Source organism: Panthera uncia, assembly GCF_023721935.1.
Source record: "Panthera uncia isolate 11264 chromosome C1 unlocalized genomic scaffold, Puncia_PCG_1.0 HiC_scaffold_4, whole genome shotgun sequence".
Lineage (NCBI taxonomy): Eukaryota > Metazoa > Chordata > Mammalia > Carnivora > Felidae > Panthera > Panthera uncia.
The window spans coordinates 89,939,776-89,959,675 of NW_026057585.1; the positions used below are offsets into that span (position 1 = coordinate 89,939,776).

General features: G+C 52.9%; 1 long non-coding RNA gene across 1 annotated transcript in view; it reads left to right on the top strand.

The window, feature by feature from the left end:
- LOC125913021 (uncharacterized) overlaps positions 1 to 19,900 on the top strand; it is a 41,729-nt gene that overhangs the window by 16,626 nt on the left and 5,203 nt on the right. The window contains exon 3 of the long non-coding RNA XR_007454906.1: positions 11,126 to 11,194. This is a non-coding gene — a long non-coding RNA (uncharacterized LOC125913021). The remainder of the gene's footprint in view (positions 1 to 11,125; positions 11,195 to 19,900) is intronic.

A 19,900-nucleotide genomic window follows, 5' to 3' on the forward strand; every position in this document is an offset into this window, starting at 1 on the left:
ATCCATCCATCCACCATCCATCCATCATCCGTCATCCATCCATCCATCCATCCATCTATTCATCATCCAAATATCTATCCATCATCCATCCATCCATGATCCATCCATCTATCCATTCATCATCTATCCATTCATCATCCATCCATCATCCATCCATTCACCATCCATCCATCCATCCATGATCCATCCATCCATCCATCATACATCCATCCATTATGCATGCATGCATCCATCCATCATGCATCCATCCATTATGCATCCATGCATTCATGTATCTGTATCCATCCATTCAGCCAATCGGAAATATATTAAGTATCTGCTGAATGCCCTGCACCACCTTGGGCTGAACATGATAGGAAGTTCATGGTTGGGCCACCTGGTCTACCCCACCTCATTCATATCCCCTTCAGCCAAGCAGATATTCTCCTATTCAGACCAATTCTTGCCCATCCCCACCTCCACCCTTAATGTCAACACTCCAAGCTCCTAGTTTCTGCCTTTTTGCTCATGATGTCCCCCTGCCTGGAATGGCCTCATAACTCACAATTTATCCAAACCCTACTCATTCTTTAAAGCCCGTGAAAAAGCCCCCCGTCCTCCACAAAGCATTTCCTTGTCTCGAAGGCCATCTGAGCCCTCCTTTCTCCCAGGACTGTTTGAGTAGGAACTGCACAAATGAGCCTCTATTTTTTTGCTTTTTGGTTTTGTCCCATGTTACTCCCTGGGAGCAGTCCCCATGCTATATTATTATTAGTAGTGCTATTGATATATTATATTTGGGCAATGCCATGATGTAAACAAAATGCCACAAGATGTGGAGTCAGACAAGGGGTCAAGTCTCAGCTCTACAGATGAGATACTGTGTGGCCTTGAGCAAATCACTGAACCTCTCTGAACTGCAGAAATTTGCAATGCAGTTTCACAAGATAATGCCTTTGAATACTCCAAAGTGCTGAATAAACAGAAGTCTTCCTCATTTCAGGATCTATTTAACCCTGTGCTACTTAGGCTTGTAGTCTTGACTAATTACCAATAGCCTGAGGCACAGAACCCCCCTCTCTTATTCCTTACACCCTGGGAGGTGGGGAGGCTTTGCTTCTGGGCAATCTCCCAAGAGGGGTCTTGCTAATAAGCAAGATTTTTTTTAATGTTTATTTTTGAGAGAGAGAGAGTGGGAGCGGGGGGGGGGGAGAGAGAGAGAGAGAGAGAGAGAGAGGAGGACAGAGGATCCGAAGTGGGCTATGCTGTAACAGCAAAGAGCCCCACGTGGGGCTCGAAGTCACCAACCGCGAGATCATGACCTGAGCAAGCTTTTCTTTTAATTCTCTTCTTTCCAAGTAAGATCCAAGGCAGTGGTAGGGATAGGTGGAATTTTTTTCTCCCTAGAAGGAGGGTTTCCTGATTGGTGGAGGGTGGGCTGGGGCCTGGACAGGCGTTGGAGTATTTCCCAAGACAACGGGCCCTCTCGCGTCTGGGAAAACAGAAGCACTTGATGGCTTGGCTCGCCCTCTGTGAGCTCCCGACTTTCATCCTCACTTTGCTTCTCTTCCCTGTGGCTTGAACACTCCCAGGGGACCGGTGGGAGGAGGTTGATGCCTTGAGTACCTGTTTACTGTTTACCACCCCCCCCCCCCCCCCCCCCCCCCACCTCGCTGATGGATCTGTGATTTCCAGAGGTGAGATTTGTTCGCATCTCAGTGGCTCCAGGAGAAAAACTCAAAACCCATCTACGTCATGTGTATCAGCCTCAACCATGCATCCACGGTGCCCACTGCACACGCAGGCCCGGGGGTGCACACGCGAAACCACGTATTCACACGGGGCTGGGCCCACTGGGCCCGCGCATGCGTGTTTGCTGCCCTGCCGGCGCGCCACAGGTGTCCGCGTCCCATACCTTTGTGCTCAGCTGCGTGTGCCTCTCCCGCTCATAGCAGGTGTCCATTCAGGTCACCATTACATCACTTGCCCAATTTCCCACAGCTAGGACGTAGGAGGGCTGGAGTGTGAACCCAGGCGGTCAGCTCCACAGTCTCTATTCATCTCCGTTGCACTAACGTGGTAACGCAAGTCTGGTTTTGCGGGCGCCGCAAAGATCAAGCCAATCAGTCCCTCGCCTGGCTCACACGGGAGTGTGAGTGTAGAGATGCCTTGCCCACGGCTGTGAAGATGGGCACGTGGGGGGTTGTGCACGCCTGCCTCGAGCTGCGTCCTCGGGAGCCACCAGGAGCACTTTGGTACTTTTTCAGGGGCCAGTGCCCTGTGGCTCCTGAGCCCATCTCTCTGGCACTGGCCACCTTCCACTGCATTTGCTTTTCTCACATCGGGTACACCGAGTCCCAGCTGGGCCCCACCAGGCAGGGGGAGGAGGATCAGGCCACTCCCTCAGTTCTGGGTCTTGCCAGGTGGTCACGAAGTCCTGAGAGCCCCCACCGCACTATGCTCGTGTCCCTCCTCCCGTCTCCTTTTGTTGAGATCACTTTTTTTTTTAAATTTTATTTTTTTTCAACGTTTTTTATTTATTTTTGGGACAGAGAGAGACAGAGCATGAACGGGGGAGGGGCAGAGAGAGAGGGAGACACAGAATCGGAAACAGGCTCTAGGCTCCGAGCCATCAGCCCAGAGCCCGACGCGGGGCTCGAACTCACGGACCGCGAGATCGTGACCTGGCTGAAGTCGGACGCTTAACCGACTGCGCCACCCAGGCGCCCCAATGTTGAGATCACTTTTGAGGACAAGACGCCTTCCCCATCCCGGACCAGCGTGACGGAGTTAGGGGCCCCCTCCCTGAGCACCTACGGTGTGGCTTGGGATCTCCCTGCGTCCTACGTTTGGCCCTGCTGCTTCTCAGCTGTGTGACCTTACACAAGTTTCTTAACCCCTCTGAGCCTCAGCTTCTTCATCTGTAAAATGAGGACAATATTGACACCTGCTGCAGGAGTGAATGGCAAGATTACTTGAGCTCATACATGGGAAGGGCCAGAAGTGCACTTCTCCTTCTGCTACCACCATCCCCTCACTGCTGCATTTGTCAGCCCCCCCAGGTGGGTAGCATGTGCTGTCTAAAGGCGGGGACCACAAGTTGTTTCTTCTTCTGTCCTGGGGCCTGGCTTGGTCCCTGGTGCAACATTGATGCTGCCTGGCACTGATTGGATGTCTGAATGAGGGAGCCCGGTCCTCTCCCCAGTGGGACCAGTTGCCCCGTGAGTGGGATAAGCCCCGTCTCTCTGTCTTAGGGGGTGGGGTGAGGCCGCCTGCTCTATGCCAGGGATATAAAGTAGGACAGGCCTCCCCAGGGGGGTTGCCGTGGCAACAGGGAAAGTTCTGCTCAGAGGCAGACGTACAGAGGGTTGGCTGGGAGGCATGGCGGTGTTGCTTGCCTAGAGTAAGGAGACGGACTATGGAGATGACTTTCAAGCCTCAGTGACTCATCTGTACAATGGGGGCTAAGCTTCCAGCTCACGACTAGGGTCATAGGCAAGGGGTCATGGATGTGGAAGGCTGTTGGAAGCTCCAGAGGGGCTGTCCAGCCTTGGCCACTTTATGACCATCTTCCCCAGCAGCATGGACGTGTCACAAGAGGAAGGACATTGCTTTACTCACTGCTGCACCCCCAGCACCTAAAACAGTGCCTGACACATAGTAGCTGCTAATCGGCATTTGCTACCTGAAGAATTATTCAAATAAGAAGTGGGGGGGGGGGCCCCCCAAGGCCCCGGCCCAACCCAGCATCTGGAATTCTACCAGGTCCTGATTCTGAGCTGCTTAAGAGCCCCTACATTAGAGCCCCCCCCCCCAACTCCATCTATGACCTACCCCAGATCACCCATGGACCTCTGAGGACCACCTCTCCCCCAGGTGTGAGCTCTGAAGGCACACAGGGGACTAGGGTCCACCTAGCCTCGGGAAAATTGTCCTAGCCCAGGATTCTCAGACTTTGGCTGATGACAGAGGCTTGGGTGGGGATGGGGATATGGGTGTGGGAAGTGATCTATCTTGGTGGCTATAAAGAATATCGGTCCCCAGACCCCTCCCACATCCTACTCAATCAGACTCTCTGGGGTGCTGCCTGGTGTTTGGGATTGTAACAAGTTCCCAGGGGATTCTGGTGACTGGCCAGGTTGGGGACTCCTGCTCAGGACACAGCCTCCTGCCGTTGGAGGGACTTTAAGGGGTCTCCCCAGTCGACCCAGGGTCTGGAGCTTCTTGTACACTTGGGGAGACTGAGGTCCAGAGAGGGGCATGACTTGGCCGGGCCCCCACTCTGGCACTCTTTTGCCCTGGGGCTCGGGGTCCCTACTTGTGCCTCTTTGTCAACTCTCACGGTGTCCGGCCGGCCCGGCTGACTGAGGGCTGACTGGACGGCTCTCACTCATGCATCCTGATCAAGACACAGAGCGGCAGGGAAGGGGCTAAGGGCTACCCTTCCCCTGCCCCCCCCCCCACCAAAGCCCTGAGTTTGCAGCCTGGCCCTTGTTTGGGGCTTCTTGGGCAAATGCTTTATTTAACCTTTTTGAGTGACCGTCTCTCCCCCTGAAAAATGAGCATAACAGGCCACATTTCACGGGCAGCTGGGTTGGGGAGGCAGTTGCGAGTTTGAACTCCGCAGCCAGGGTGTATTGGTTTGAGTCCCGGCTCCACCGGCTTGGCAGCTGTGTGACCGAGCAACTGACTTTTACCTCTCTGAGCCTTTGCGCCCTCATATATGAAATGAAGGGGAGGAATCCCAGCTTCATGCAGGTCACCGGGAGGTTAAGTGTGAGGTTGCCCATGAAGCACCTAGTTCGGGCTCAGCTAAAATGAATGCTCTTTTAAAGAAAGGCGGGAAGGTGAGGACCCACGGGCCCAGCCTGCTAGAGAGAAGCCAGAGGACGGGCCGGGAGCTTCGCCTCTGTGTCCGAAGGGCAGCCCGGAGCAGGGGCAGTGGAGGGGAGAGGTGTTTGTTGGAACAGCCAGGGACGCTGCGAGGCCCCCGGTGTCCAGCCATTAGCCGGTTCCTGCTGAGCTGCAGGGCGAGGGAGGCTGGGGAAGTGATGAGCCACGCACAGCTGTGTGGTACTTTCTCCGCTGAAAAGCAGTTTCCAACTCGTTGTCTTAATGTGTCCTCACAATAACCCTGTGATTGTTAGCCCAGCGATCGGGCTTCCTGTTTCAGCCGGGAGATGAGAGCCCAGAGGGGTCAGCCGGCTGGGCCAAGGTCACGCAGCATAGCAGCGGCAGGGACAGGGCAGGTGGGGGGTGGGGGCGACTGCGTTTCCAAAGGATGTGACAGCCCTAGGGGCCTCCCTCCTGACTTCTGTCTAGCTTGCCTGCCACTTGCCCCCATGCTCTGGAGCCACAGGTCAGAGTTGGATTCCTGGATCGGCCCTTTCCTAAATGTGTGCCTTAAGGAAGTGACTTAACTCCTGTAAGCCAGGGTTCTTTGTCAGATGGGAAGCATAACAGGACCCATTCCATGGAGTTGGTTTTGGGGGAGTAGCCCGGCCAATATTTGTAGAACACGTATGTGCCTGGCACGCGGTAGGCTGGCTGTCTTATGCACAGCTGTGTTGCTCCCTAAAGTCATAGCACCTGTCTGAGCCTCAGTTGTCTCATCTGCCAAATGGGCATTTATTTCGTGCCAGGCATTGTGCTAGGTCCCCACGAGTCAGGATGTTATTTAACATGAACAGTAACCAATAAAACCAATTTCTCTTAGTCCCATTTTCCAGATAAGGAAACCGAGGTGCAGGGGAAGCAACTTGATGTGTCTGTAGATATTTGGCTAACGACCAAGATAATCCAGGTCAGACTCAGACCACAGCCCATGGCCCCTACACGTGTCAGCCTTAGGTTTCCGTCCAGGGAATTCTTTAGGGCTTATGCGCTTGCCTGGGATTGTGGAGTCTGGGGACCGGTGTCTGCTCGAGCAGCAGCCTCAGGCTGATACCCCCGCCCCCCAACAAGGCTTCACAGACTGTGATCTCCCTCTGTACCCTGCCTTGGCATGGGGCTCAGGTCCTACCTGGGCCTTCCACTTCCCCCGGGGCCGGGAGGAGGCTGGCAGGCCCCAGGCCATGTTGGGAAGGCCATTAGCTGGCACTGGAGCCCGAGTGCCGGTAATGACCCTATTTTCACATGGAGGCAGCTCACAGCCTCTCCCCACGCTGGAATCTGCTCCCGGAGCTCCCATTCCGGAAGGAAGCAGCAACAGATTATGTAACTCAGAGCAGGTTATGTAAGGATGTAGCAGGCCCTGGTGGGACTGGGGAACAGGGCAGTGCCCCCAGCCCCCAGCAGAAGTCTCTGGGGGGCAGGACCAGGCTCCTGGCTGTCGCCTTGGGACCGAGACCCTCAGCTAGGCCTGGGCAGGAGAGGGGAGGGCGAGGCCGCCGTATGGAGTGGGACAGCGCTGGTCAGGGAGCCAGCAATCCTAGCTCGGGTCCCAGCTCTGTCATGAATTGGGCAAATCCTTTCCCCTCTCCAGGCCTCAGTTTCCCTTTTTGGAAAACCGAAGAGGGGTGGCTTGGGTAAGCTCTAGGGGCCCTGCGGGTTCTGGGGGTGCTGTGTCTGTCACCTTGGAGGCGAGGCCCAGATTTCCAAGTTCTGACGCTCATGCGGTTGCCAGCTGCTTGAGCAGGGCACCGTCTCTCTCTGGGCCCTGACTTGCCTGTCTGTCTGTAGGGAGCCGGGCTCCCCTGTCAGCCTTGTTGGTGCCAGATGGGCCTGCACTTTTGGGGTTCCAGAGGTGGGTGAGAGAGCGGAGCCGGGACATTCCGCCCCTAGTCTCTCCTTCGCTCCCTGATGGAGTCCTTGCAGAGAGCCCCCACATCACCAAATAGTAACAGTCAGGACGAAGACAGCTACAATGGCCCCGTCAGGCCTGTGCTCAGGGCCTCTGCGTGCGTCGTCCTAGCTCTCACAAGGGCCCTGGGAAGTATGTACCTTTATTACCTCTATATTACCAGTGGGGCCGAGGCTCAGAGGGGGGCAGGTGACCTACCCAAACTCACACAGCCCGTCAGCGGCCAGGCCAGGATGTGACTCCGGGTACATCCGACTTTAGCGCCCATGATACTGCAAGTCTGCACAATGCGGGCCTGCTCCTCTCTGGAGACCGGAGAACTGGGTACGGCCAGATGGTGTAAACAGCCCTGTTCCGTGGTCTAGGCTCTGAGGAATGTCCGTCCCCCTCACTAGCCACCCCCGGGCCTCTCTGGACTCTCCACCCCCTCTTGTTCCTTTTGTGCCACCCACGGCGTCCACGATGGCATCTGGGAAGTGGGCAGTGCAGGCTGTGTGGGCACACGGGCACTTGTATTTTTAAACCCTGGCTCTGGCCAAGCTCTGAAGTCAATTCAGACAAGGCCAGGGGTTTTTCTGTGGCTACTGTTGACCCTGAGTGGGAGGGCTGGGGGGCATCACTGGCATCAGGAGGCACCCTGCTGGTCAGTGGGACTGTTATCAGCCGGGGAGATGCTCAGCGCCGGCTGGGGTCTGTGCCCCTTGGACCCTGGGAGCCCCGGAGCCTGAGCGAAGAGCATGACAGCAGGGGGCAGGTCGGAGGCTTGGAAGGAGGAACCTGGAGAGAGCAGGGGAGGAGGGAGGAGGTGGAATGAAGGTTGAAGGGGCTGCAGAATATGGGCGAGAGGGCCTTTACAAAGCTTAGAGTCCAACCCCCTGACTCTGAGATGGGGAAGCTGAGGTCCCAAGAAGGAGAATGTCCGGGTCACAAAGGGAGTTAGAGGCAGAGCCAGAACTCGAACCCAGAGTGCTTGACCCCCAAGCAAGAGCAATTTTGGACTAGCTTCTCATCTGGGCTCCCAGGGAAGTCCTACTCACGGAGGCTCTGCTCCCAGGTAGGGGAGTTTTATCTGCCTGTAGGCAGGCTGGGGAGGAGGAGGCCCCTCCTGTGCCCACCAATGCCACCTCGTTGAAGAAGTCAGGGCAGGATTTCATAATCAAGGCCAGATGACAGCGGAAGACGTGACTGGGGAGTGAGAGGACGCTCTATAGCCACTGGGTCCCACCGGGGCTACCCCCAGTCTCTCCCTCCTGGTTCTTGGCATGTTGGCTGCTTTCCTTGCCCTGACTCCGGGCACCAGGAAGGTCCCTGATACCATTATACAGAGCAGGAAATTGAGGGGAGGCCACTTACCCCTCATGATAGAGAAACATGATAAAACTGAGGCATGGAGAGAGTGGGAAGACACGGCTTTTGCCCCAGGCTTGGATGCTCTCGAGCTGTATGACTTTGTCACAGCACGTTTCTGGGCATCAGCTTCTTCATTTATCACACGGGGACAATCAGCAGCAGCATTTACCAAGTGCTAATTTTATGCCAAGCTCTGGAGCGATCACTTTCATATGTTATTCTTCTCAACCTTGAGATGGTCCATTTTTCAGATGAGGAAACCGAGGCTCTGCATGGCAGAGCGGGGCTGGGGATACACACAAGCCAGTATTTTCAGCCCTCTTCTCTCACCTCTGCCCAGACCCAGTCCAGGCCCCTCTCCAGATGCCTTCTTGCCCACCCGTGACTAATCCACTCTCCACACCACTGCCACCAGCGCTGGCCTTTGGAAAACATGAGCAAACTTGGTTATCTGCTCCCCAGCTGGAATCTTCATGGATCTGCACTGCCTCTGGGGAAAGTCCGAATTGCCTAGCTTGGCATTCAGGGCTCTTTTGTAAGCCAGCCCCTTGCTCCTCCAGAGTCCCTCTACCCTGGCCACATCATTCTCTGGACAAATTTTCTTCTCCTCCCTCATGCCCTCACTCAGGCAGCTCCCTCTGCCATTTTCACTTTATCATCACACTCCTATTCCTCCCTTGAAACCAGCCCAAAGTCACTGCTTCTGTGAAGATTTCTGTGCCTGTCCCTGGCGGAACATCAGTCCCTCACGATGCTCCCTTGGCCTTGAGAGTGTTTCTCATCACGTAGTTTCTTAGGTACTTGCTCATGTGGTGCTCTCCCCAACTCACTTCACATCACCCAAAGATCCCCGGGGGGAAAGGAACTAGGTGAGCCTCTCCTGTGTCCCCAGCCCCGAGGCCGAGCAGATGAGTAAGAATGGATCAGGAAGCGGCAGAGAATGGCAGATCAGAAAAAGTTCTCTCTGGGTAGAGGCCACGTCTTGGCCGAACAGCTTTGTCTGCATCCCACTCACGAAGGATGGTTCAGGTTGAGAGCTAATGGCCCGCAGTTAGACAGACCTGGAATTGAGATGTGTGGTTTTGGGTAAGTCACTGAACCTTTCTGAGCCTCTGGTTCCTCATCTGTGAAATGGGCAAACAATATCGTTAAAATGAGGAATCAGTACTCTAGTGCCTGGGAAACTTCTAGAGCAGAGCCTAACCTGCAATAAGGTAGGTGCTCAGTACAAGTTTCTTCTTTATTCCTGCTATCGTCTTCCATCATCATCATCCCCTTCCATCATTATAACCAACGTCATCATCTCCTTCATCCCAACATCATCTTAATCACCTCCATCATTACAACCAACATCATCCCCTTCATCTCCCATCATCATCACCTCCATCATCATCACGTTCAACCCAACATCTCATCATCACCTCTGTCAATATAACCGTCATCATCCCCTTCATCCCAATGTCATCATCATCCTCACCACTGTCATCGTCATATCCATCCCCATTGTCATCATCATCATCACCATCTTCATCATCATTCTTCAAAGCCCTCTTCTTTCCCAGATACCTGCCCCTTGCACTGGAGATGCTGCAAGTATGAGGTGCCAGCCATGTGCCAAGAATTGGGCTAAGTGCCTTCCTTTCATCATTCCATTTAATTTTCACCCTGAAATACAAACACAAGCAAAAATCACTTCTTTCCTGTGGAGAATCTTCACAGGCACCATATGGGTTGCTACAATGATCCCCGTTTTACAGATAGATAACCTGAGGCTCAGAGAAGTAAAGCAACTTGCCAAGATTATCCACAGCTTGTAAGCAGAGGAGCCTGGTCCAACTTTGGTCAGCTCTTTTAGCAACACCAAGCTGCTTGGGGCTCCTGATTCACTTGCCCTTACGGTTTTCCGCATTTGCTGCTTGTTGCCAGTGCTCCCTGCAAAGGGTCAGTATAAGTTTTCAGCACTTTCCTGGGTTCCCTGGGCCCAGCAGAGAAACAGCAGCATTTTTTAGTGAGAGTTTTACTCAAAATCTAGAAAAGCAAAATTGGGCATGAGCAAAGATGCCAGGGAGCTGGGTAGAGATTTGTAGGCTCAGAAGCCAGGGTCTTGGGACCTTACCAGCTTGCTCACTCTGGACACACGTCATCATTACTCTGGACTCACAGCCTGGGCCAGGGTGTTCCTGCCTGAGGATCCAGTCCAAAGGAGCCACTCCAGAGAAACTCCACTCCCACCTCAATCTCATTTCCAATCCCCTTCTCATCCTTGTCCTCTTTCCTTCTGGAGAAGCATCACTGGCATCTCTGAAGTTGGAAAAAGATTCCCATGTTGGCTTTTTTTTTTTTTTTTTTTTTTGTTTAGGGTATGTCTGGTGAAGCTCAAAGGGGAAAATGGTAGATTCATTCATTCTTCAGATCTGTATTGAACACCTACTGTGTACCACAACGTACCACATGAGGACCCAGACATGACTCAAACACAGCCCCTGCCCCAGAGGAGCCCCTCTTAGATCGTTACCTCTAATTGTAGCTGAGACCTTTCCCACTGCCCTGCCATTGTTCTGCGAGGGTCCAAGGGTAGGAGCCCATCTTCTATCCCACAGAGATGGACACAGAAGGGCTTTCGGAGGATGTTTGTAGAATGGAACTAAACCGAGCTCAGTGGAAATCAACCTCACCATGTAACTATGACCTGACCCTCTTTCCATGGGTCCGCCCAATGTCTCTATGTGGAGGTACCCTCAATGGGGTTTGACTGGGGAGGTCCAAGGGGGATGGGGGAGGAGAGTGAGAGGTTGGGCATTTTGTATAAATGTGCAAATCCAAAATTCTGTGTGAGAATATGGAGGTCTTTTGTTTCTTTTGCTGACCTTGGTCAGGTTCCTAAAGCTAGTAAGTGGCTGGTTTATTATTCTGTGCCTAACACACAAGGTGCTCAATAAGTGAATGAATGAGTGGATGAATGAATATTTATCTGTATTGTCTCACTTATTTCAGTAGATTTTGCTGATTGGAGGCTCCTCATTGATCGAGAAACATTGGAGGCTTACTCTCTTGGGATTTTGGGTAAGTGACTTATGAGGAACCCTCAAGGCAACAGTGCATAAGTTTTCATGCTTAGAGGAGTAGACCAACTGAAAGGGAAGAGGAGATCAGGGAGTCAACTGTTCATATACTGACTGACCCATCCATTCACCTACCTATCCTGAGTTGGGGCCAGACATTGCAGGTTTTCATCACCAGAGGGGTGGGCCCATCAGATGGGAGAGGTGAGGAGAGTGTCCACATTTCATCCATCCATCCATATACCCACGCACCCATCCATCTATCCACTATTGACCCTTTAATTTGTGTGTTTATATATCCATCCATCCCTCCATCCATCCATCCATCCATCCATCCATCCATCTGAGTCACATTGTTCATTGTTGTTGAATGCCAGCCTCAGGACTTTAGACTGAAAACTATCTTCTGTGACAGCTGTCAAGGAGAGGAGGTTAATCTGCATGAACAGCCCCAATGCATGCTGGAAGCTAATTGGGCTTAAGCTGGGATAGTCAGAAAGGGACCTCTGCACATCGTCATGCTAGTTTTAGAGAGAGATGGGAAGCAGATGGGACATAGCAACTCTCATGAGCAAACACCCGGGTTATGCACTTATTAACCAGTTCATACTAACTCTAGAGTATAGGACAGCAGACAGATTGATCTGGATTGGCTCTCAAAAGTTCTTAAAAGGGAGAGTACCTACTTAGGCTTTCTGGCACCACTGTTGGGTTCAGGACTGAGTAACAAATACTTTTTGAATGAATAAACAATCTGGGAGGGGGTGACTTCCAAAAGCTCAGGGTCAAAGCCAAGATTGGACCTGCAAGAGGGGCCAGGCCTCTTGGAGGAACTGTCACCTTCTCTTTGCCTCCGTGTTCCTTTCTCCCCACAGCCTGTACTTGACTTCAGCCTGCACTCAGTGTCTGAGATATAGTAGCAATGTTTCCAGAATGAGTGAGTGGACAAATGTATCCACTAGTTGCACAAACATTTATTGAGTGCTTACTGTGTGTCAGGCACTGTTCTAGGAGCTGGGGGTACAACAGTACACAAGACAAACGCCCCATCATCGTGGATCTCAGTTTAATGCTCAACGTATTTAAAAAACAGAAGTGAGTCACACCTCTTGTGGGGCAGATGCTGCCGCTGTTGTTTCTTGAGAGTCTGTGCCAAGTGGTGTTTCCAGGTGCCAGTGGGAGATGGTTGTCTTGGAACCAAGGCTCAGTGGTTGTTTCTGGGCAAAAAAAAACCCAAAACCAAAACCAAAAACAAAGCCCTCCCAAAACGGTGAAGAGCACCTAGTGAGGAGGCCAGCCTGGTGGAAAAATCCTAGGTGCTGTTGACTGAGTACTTGTTACACGCCAACATATAGGATCTCTCTCTGATGTCTCTGCCTTAGGAGGTAGGCTCTTTTATTTCCTCTGTCTTACAGAGGAGGAACTGAGGCCCCAGAAGCTCACCCAAGCTGGGACTCACCCAAGGCCACCTGGGGAGAGGGTGGTGAAGCCAGGATTTGATTCCAGGTCTGTTTGGATGCCCTAGGCCCAAGTTCTTGTCCTATGCTCAAATTCTTAACCACTTGGCTTGACTGCCAGGAAGGGTGGCAGGGGGTAGCAAGCTGCAGCCTATACAGGGACGGGGCCTGGCCGTGGAGAACTTTAGAGCGCTACCTTGGATGCTGTCTTAGCCCTAACACGCTCTTGTCCTTGATTGTGAAGCTGTCACGGGTGACTTCAGACCTTGCTCCTTGCTGCCTGCCCACCAAGAAGGCCATTCTGCAAAGCAAATCGTGTCTGCCCACAGCCAATATGGATCCTATACATTTACACACATCGCTGAACACAAATTACAGATTGTTGTAATTTCTAAACACTTCCCTGCCACTTGGAGCTGCAGGGGGAAGCCCTGAGCCTCAGGGAACACCGTCAACAGCTCTCAGCCCTGCTGGGCACGCTGCAGCTCTGGGAGGGGACAGTGAGTCGGCATCGTAGCTGCTCCCACTGTCTTGGTGGCGGGATAGAGAACCTGGTTCTGCTGCGGCTTTGAAGGCTGACCCCATCCCAGCTACTTGTGCAAATTTGCACTGATTCCCTCCCACGTCTGGAAGCCCATCCAGAAACTAGAGATGCTTATTATACTAAAACCGTGCACACAGCCACCTCTCATTGAGCACTTCCTATAGCCCAGACACCTAATTCTCACTACAACCCTTGGAAATAGGTATGTGTCATCCCCATGTTATTATGAAGGTGGAAACAGGTTCAGAGAGGTTAAGCAACTCACTCAAGGTCACCCTACTATTGTTGAAGTAATTGTTGGAGATGGTCACAAATCTGACTGTGACGGATTTAAATGTCTGGTTCTTGGCTCTGATGTGGTCCTGTCCCCGACCTGCCTCTTCTCTCTGAGACCCACAAGGAGACCTAACTTGGGGGAGCAGCCAGCAGCAGTGGACTCGGAGAGGATCCACAAGAACAAACTGAGGGGGCCAGCTTACCGTGTGTGCAAAGGTCTTAGGGCACGTGTCCTTTTGTGTTCACATCCGTGTCCTCACGTGTGTCCTTGAGGTGTTCCATATGCCCACGTGCTCGAAGTTGTATGTTCTGGATGTGTTTGCATGCTCACATGTATTTGCAAGTGTGGGACTGGGTGCTTTTATGTTCTTGTTCACAAGTATCAGTGTGTGTGTGTGTGTGTGTGTGTGTGTGTGTGTTCGTGCTAATGCGCATGGAGTGTGTATCTAATTTTCATCAGGTTCTCACTATGTTCCAGGCACGAGCTAAGTGCTTTACAGGTATTGACTAATTTCATTCTCATAGTAATCCCACGAGGCAGGAACTGTTAACATCCCCAAATCACAGATGAGGAAATTGAGGCACGGGGAGGGTACCAAGTTGTCCAAACATCCCTTCTTTGTGATTACAGAAACTCTTTACGTCCTTTATGCTGCCTTCCTCATTTTGGGTCCATGTGACTTAGGTACTGGCCCCCACGTCCCCCACACCTGGGTTGGCTGTGGGACCCACGTGTGGCAAATCAGAGCCACTGTGATTGGTTCCAGCAGCTGAGCCAAGCGGCTCATGAGAAGCATCTGGGGGTAGTTCAATGTTACTGACAGCGTGGTCTGCAGATGGCAACATCCATTCCTGGATGCAGCCCAAACCCCTGGAAGCGGGAGCCTGCTTCCACAAGCCCTCTAGGTGACCCTGTGCATTTGAGGATGTGGACCTTGAGGTCAAACTGCCTGGGTGGCTGGAATCCAGCCCCACCAGCCACAAGCCATGGACAAGTTATAGAAGGTTCCTGTACTTCCGTCTCCTCATCTGTGAAGTGGAAATAAGAGGGGTCCTGGCATTTTTGAGGACAGAATAGGCTTATACATGCAAAGTGCCTAGAGCAGTCCCTGGCGTGTGTCCAGTTGCGGGAGGGTTCACTGTCACTCTGTTATTACTCGGGGACAGGTAGGGGACCCAGTCCTGCCCAGTGAGCATCAGCCTGGAGACTTTTGCTGGCACCGGTAGAGAGAGTCTCCTGCTGAACTAGGATTAAGCCTGGAGCTGCCGTTGGTGACCTTGTACTGCCTCGGGGAAGGGTGGCCTGGGAATAAAGCTGCCAAGAAGGAAGTGAAGGGGAGAGGCGTCCTCTGGGACACTTCTCGAGTGCCTGGTCCATGCCTGAAGCCACTAGACTTTTCAATGTCGTGGGCAAATACATTTTGTTCTGGCTTTAGCCACTCTGAGCTGGGCTCCTGTCCCTCATCCCTGAAGGACTCCCACCAGGTGCCTAATCTGACTCAAACCGTTTTTGCAAAGAAGTGACTCAAGTCAGTCTAAGACCGGACAGAGAGACAGGGAGGTTCTTGGATTTCTGACCCCCAGCCCGGCACCTCTTCATGGCTGTCTCATCCTGACAAAGCGACCCCAGGCCTCATCTCCTGCCCCGCCCCTGTCATTCTCTCTGGCAGGCAGCCTCAGGCCGCCCTGCCCGCTGGAGGCCCGCTGCAGGCCCACTGCGTTTCTTGCCAGCATCGTTGCTTGCCCGAGTCCCAGCTGCATGTTAGGCAGCCTCGTCAGGAACCTGGGCACTTAAGCCACGTGGGGGCTTTTTGAAGAGGCCCTTTTGCCTTTTGAAGGTCAAGTAGGTCTCTCTTCTGCCAGGCCCCTCACCCCCAGCCTGGAGATGGGCTGAGGTCAGAGGCAGATGGACCTCATGGGGGGTGGCTGACCTTGTGCCAGGACCGGGCAGGTGTGGGCAGGCCGGAGGGCATTTTCTGCCTTAGCTTCCCCAGTGTGCGGGCCTCTGGCTTCCTGCTTCTTTCCTCAGCCTGCTCAGGCTCTCTTTGCCTTCTGCCATCACTCCTGGCTTTCCATCCGTCTCCCCCAGCTCCGCTCTCCCACCCACCCCCAGCTTCGCAAGCCCCTGCGGCCTCCCAGACCTGCCCCTGTCTGACCTCTCCTGGGTCCTGCGCCCCACCTCCCCAGCTCACCCCCACACATCCCAGGTCTCTGTGACATGGGCCCCTCCCTCTCCCCAGGCCTCTCCTGACATCTCCATCCTGTCTGCCTCTCCCTGCCTCAAGCAGCACCCCACACCTGTCTCCCTCCTCCCTCCCTCTCCTCCAGGTGGCCCGCTGCCAGTTGGGTACCAGTTGGGTTGCCATGGAAACCACTGAGCTGCTTAGAAAGCTGCCATAGATCTAATCATGGGCCATGAGGTTTCAAGGAACAGCTCACTTTCTGGACGAAGGACTGGTGCTGACAGCCGATTAGGCCGAGCCTGGGATGGGAGAAGGGGAGCAGGAGGTGTGGAAGGTGTCAGCCAAGGCAGGGCTAGGCCTCAGGGGCACCTTGGGACTAGAGGCCGGATCTACCCAGCCCCCACCGTCCAGCCTCCCAGACCTTCTAGGGTTTCCCTGAAGAGATCAGCGATGCTCGATTTCTTCTCTCCTTCTTCCCCATCACTCACATTCACTCATTCACATTCATTCATTCACACATCAGATTGCCCCCCACTTTTGGTCATGAGCTTCCAAGGCTTTCCCAGCCCAGTGGGAGGGACAGATCCTCACACGGCAACCTTCCCCCGGGGGCTGCGCTCTGCTGGACGGCATCCAGGGAGACGCAAGGAGGGCGGAGGTCCATGCCAAGTGGGGACAGTGAGGGGATGGGGGAGGTGCTTCCCAGGGGATCCTTGAGCTGAGTCTCGAGGGATAGGAATGCATCAGCTAAGCAAAAGGTGAGGGCCCTTCTGGACCCACAAGTTCTGTCTCTGAAGGTGGGGCCACGGGCTCTGTTTTGGGGTGCACTTGAGTGAGGGCATAAGGAGCCGCTACTGCCTCCTCCAAAAGGTGTGCCTTCCGAGCAGACCCTTCTTACAGCTGTGCTGAGGATGGGTGGGCAGGGGGGTGACCCCACTCCTGGAAAAATAGCCCTAAGTTCCCAGCACCCAAGTCCCCCGGAGTTGATGGGAGGACAGGAGGGCGGGGGATTTTTTGGAGGAGATGCTCACACCTGCTAATGCCCCCCATCCTTAGTTGTGTAGCCAACGGGTTGCGTCAGAACTTTATGGCCAGAAGGGCCTGCCAGCTTCGTCTAATCTCAGATGGCTCCCCCTGGTACCAGGCTTTTGGTTTCTCTCATCCAAGCCAGAGACTGTGTTTGCACATAATTTGCATACATTTGCATGTGGTGTCGGCAGGGCCCAGCATAACACGGGAAAAACACATTTTTCTCGCCAGGGTGCTTGCAGCCTGGATTAGAGCCCAGGTGTGCAGAAACCCAGCCTATAAAGTTCTTCCCTTCTGGGGTCCTCTAGGACAGTCTTTCCTGCATCCCTCCCCTCACTGTGGAGCTTGAACCCCCAAGTCAGCAGGTGGGGAGGGTGTCCCAGTCAGGGAGCCTGGATTCTCCTGGTCCTGGCCCAGATGTCTACTTGCTCTGTGACTTGACAGGTCCCTTTTTCTCTCAATGTCTCCATCTGCCTTTGTAGAAGTCTAAGGTTTACAGAAGATCAGGAAGTGGAGGGTGTACACCTGCAGAAGCATCATGGCATTCGTTCATTTTGTTCTATGCGTCGTGTGCTTAAGATGTACCAGTGCCCTCTGTTCTGGAATCACAAAACCAGCCACGATCCTTGCCTCTGGGGAGTTCTGGGGAGACTGGCATTAATCAAATGACCACACAAATCAATGCACAATCACGACTGTGATAAGTGCTCCATAGAGATATGTGGTGCTTTATGGGAACCCAGAATTAGTCTGGAAAGTCACAGAAGACTTCCTGGAGGAAGTATCCTTTGGCTGAGATGTTAAGTACAAGATGCTATTTAGGTAACAGGGGCTAGAAGAGCTTTTCAGGGAGAAGAAAAAACGTGTGCAAAGGCCCTGGGGTGGGAAGGAGCAGGGCAAGTGTACAGAAGGGAGAGGAAGGTGCTGTGTCTGTCTGAGTGAGAGGGGTGTGAAGAATAGACAGGAAGATGGGGCCAACCCACAGGACCCTTCTGACCCACTAGGGAAGGTTGTCTTTAAAGCAATGATGCCTTTATTCTAAGAGCAGTAGGAACCATCAAGCCAGGAAGTGACATAAGCAGGTTTGCATTTTGCAAGGATGGGTGTGATGAATGCAGGATCACCAGGCAGGAGGGTGGGATTGTCGCTGGAGAAAGCTAGGGCCTGGCTTAGGTCACAAGGGTGGGGATGCAGAGGAGGGGGGGCATGGGGCCACCAGGTGGTGGCACAGACCAGGCTCAGTGATAGGTGAGTAGGAGGCTGGTAGGGGGAGGGGTGTTGGCAACGCCCTCTTGATATCTGAACAGCCTTGGGGCCGTGGCAGTGAATGTGGGACTGGCAGGCTTGAAGATGAAAAGCAGGAGCTGAGTTATGGTCATGTTGAGTTTACACTGCCTCTGAGGCATCCCAGTGGCAGTTGGTAGAAGCATCTGGAGCTCAGGGAAGGGGTGGATGGGGACGTTGTGTCCTCCCAGTTCTCAGACCCAGGTAGGGGACTCCTCAGGATCTCCTCTGCATCTAGCACCTTCCAGAAGCAACCAACCTCATCTGTCTTTAGTATTTTAGACTTATTTCTTTTCTTAATTTATACACACACACACACACACATATATTTAAAGTTTATTTATTTTTGACAGAGAGAGAGAGAGAGAGAGAGAGACAGAACATGAGTGGGGGAGGGGCAGAGAGAGGGAGACACAGAATCTGAAGCAGGCTCTAGTCTCCAAGCTGTCAGCACAGAGCCCAACGCGGGGCTTGAACTCATGGACTACGAGATCATGACCTGAGCTGAAGCTGGATGCTTAACTGACTGACCCACCCAGGTACACCTATAAATTTTTTATTTGAGAGAAAGAGAGAATGGGGGAGGAGCAGATGGAGAGAGAGAGAGAATCCCAAGCAGGTTCTGCACTCCATGTGGAGCCTCATGCAGGGCTCGATTTCATGACGCTAGGATCGTGACCTGAGCTGAAATCAGGTGTCAGATGCTCAACCGAGGTGTCCCTAGATTCTTTCTTTCTTTTTTTTTTAAAGTTTATTTATTTATTTTGAGGGGGGAGGGACAGAGAGAGAGGAGAATCCCAAGTAGGCTCCATACTCAGTGCAGAGCCCCGCGTGGACCTTGAACCCACAAACCGTGAGATCATGACCTGAGCCAGAGTCGGATGCTCAACTGAGTCACTGAGGCGCCCATCCCCTAGACTTATTTCTAATCTAAGGATAGACAGAACACTGGGGAATGTGGCAAGCATATTCCCACATTACCTGTATTAAACTTGCATCCTCCCTAAATGGGGAAGATATTTTCTGAACCCCAAGCACCCACAAAGGAATTCTAGGAAGGCTGCACATTCTGGAGAACATGATTCGGATGTAGAAACTTTAGGATTCCTGGGATCTTTGATGGTTTGTCGGGACAAAGGGACAGAATATTTGAGATCAGGACGTTCAGAAAATGGAGGCTCTGTGGTTTCCATGTTATTTAGGAACAGGAGAAACCAGGAAGGAAGGGAGGGGAGAGAAAGAAAAGATCTATTATTTAGGAACTGCCAGCTGCCAGACCTTAGGCTAGCATTTTTTCTTTTTAGTAGTATCATACTGTTTACTTCTTACAAAAGTGAGGTAGCTATAAATCAGCCCATTTTACAGGTGAGAAAATAGAATCTCAGAAAGGTTAGATCACTTGCCCCAAGTTGGGTCGGAGCTGGAATTCTAGCCCAGATTTGTGCTCTTTCCACCACATCAGCCGTACCTGAAAGTGGAGTTTTAAGCTGGTGCCCAGGAAGGATTTGGCTTTCTTAAGGGCCAGATGCTGGGAGGGCAAGGAGGCACTGCCCAGTAGGAGTGCAGGGCTCAGCACAGGCTGTGTGAGGCTCCCAGTAGCCCTGCTTTCAGACCAGGGATCTGCACCTGGCCCTGCCTCTCACTTAGCAGTCTCAACTCCCCTTTGTCTGCAGGAATTTTCCAGCCACATTGCTTTCCTCACTGTCCCCTGGGAATGCTACCTGCTTTCTCACCTCCACGCCCTTGTTCCCACTGTGGCTACTTCTAGAAAGCCTTTTTCTGCCCATGCCCTGCCTGCCCTCTGCATCCCAGCTCCTGGCATAGTTCTCCTCATTCTTTGTGATCCGGCTCAGTGGTCTCCTCTGAACCCCCCTGCCTCATCCCCCAAGTAGAGTTGGCCCCCTATCTCCTAGGCCAGGAGGGTTCCTAAAAGC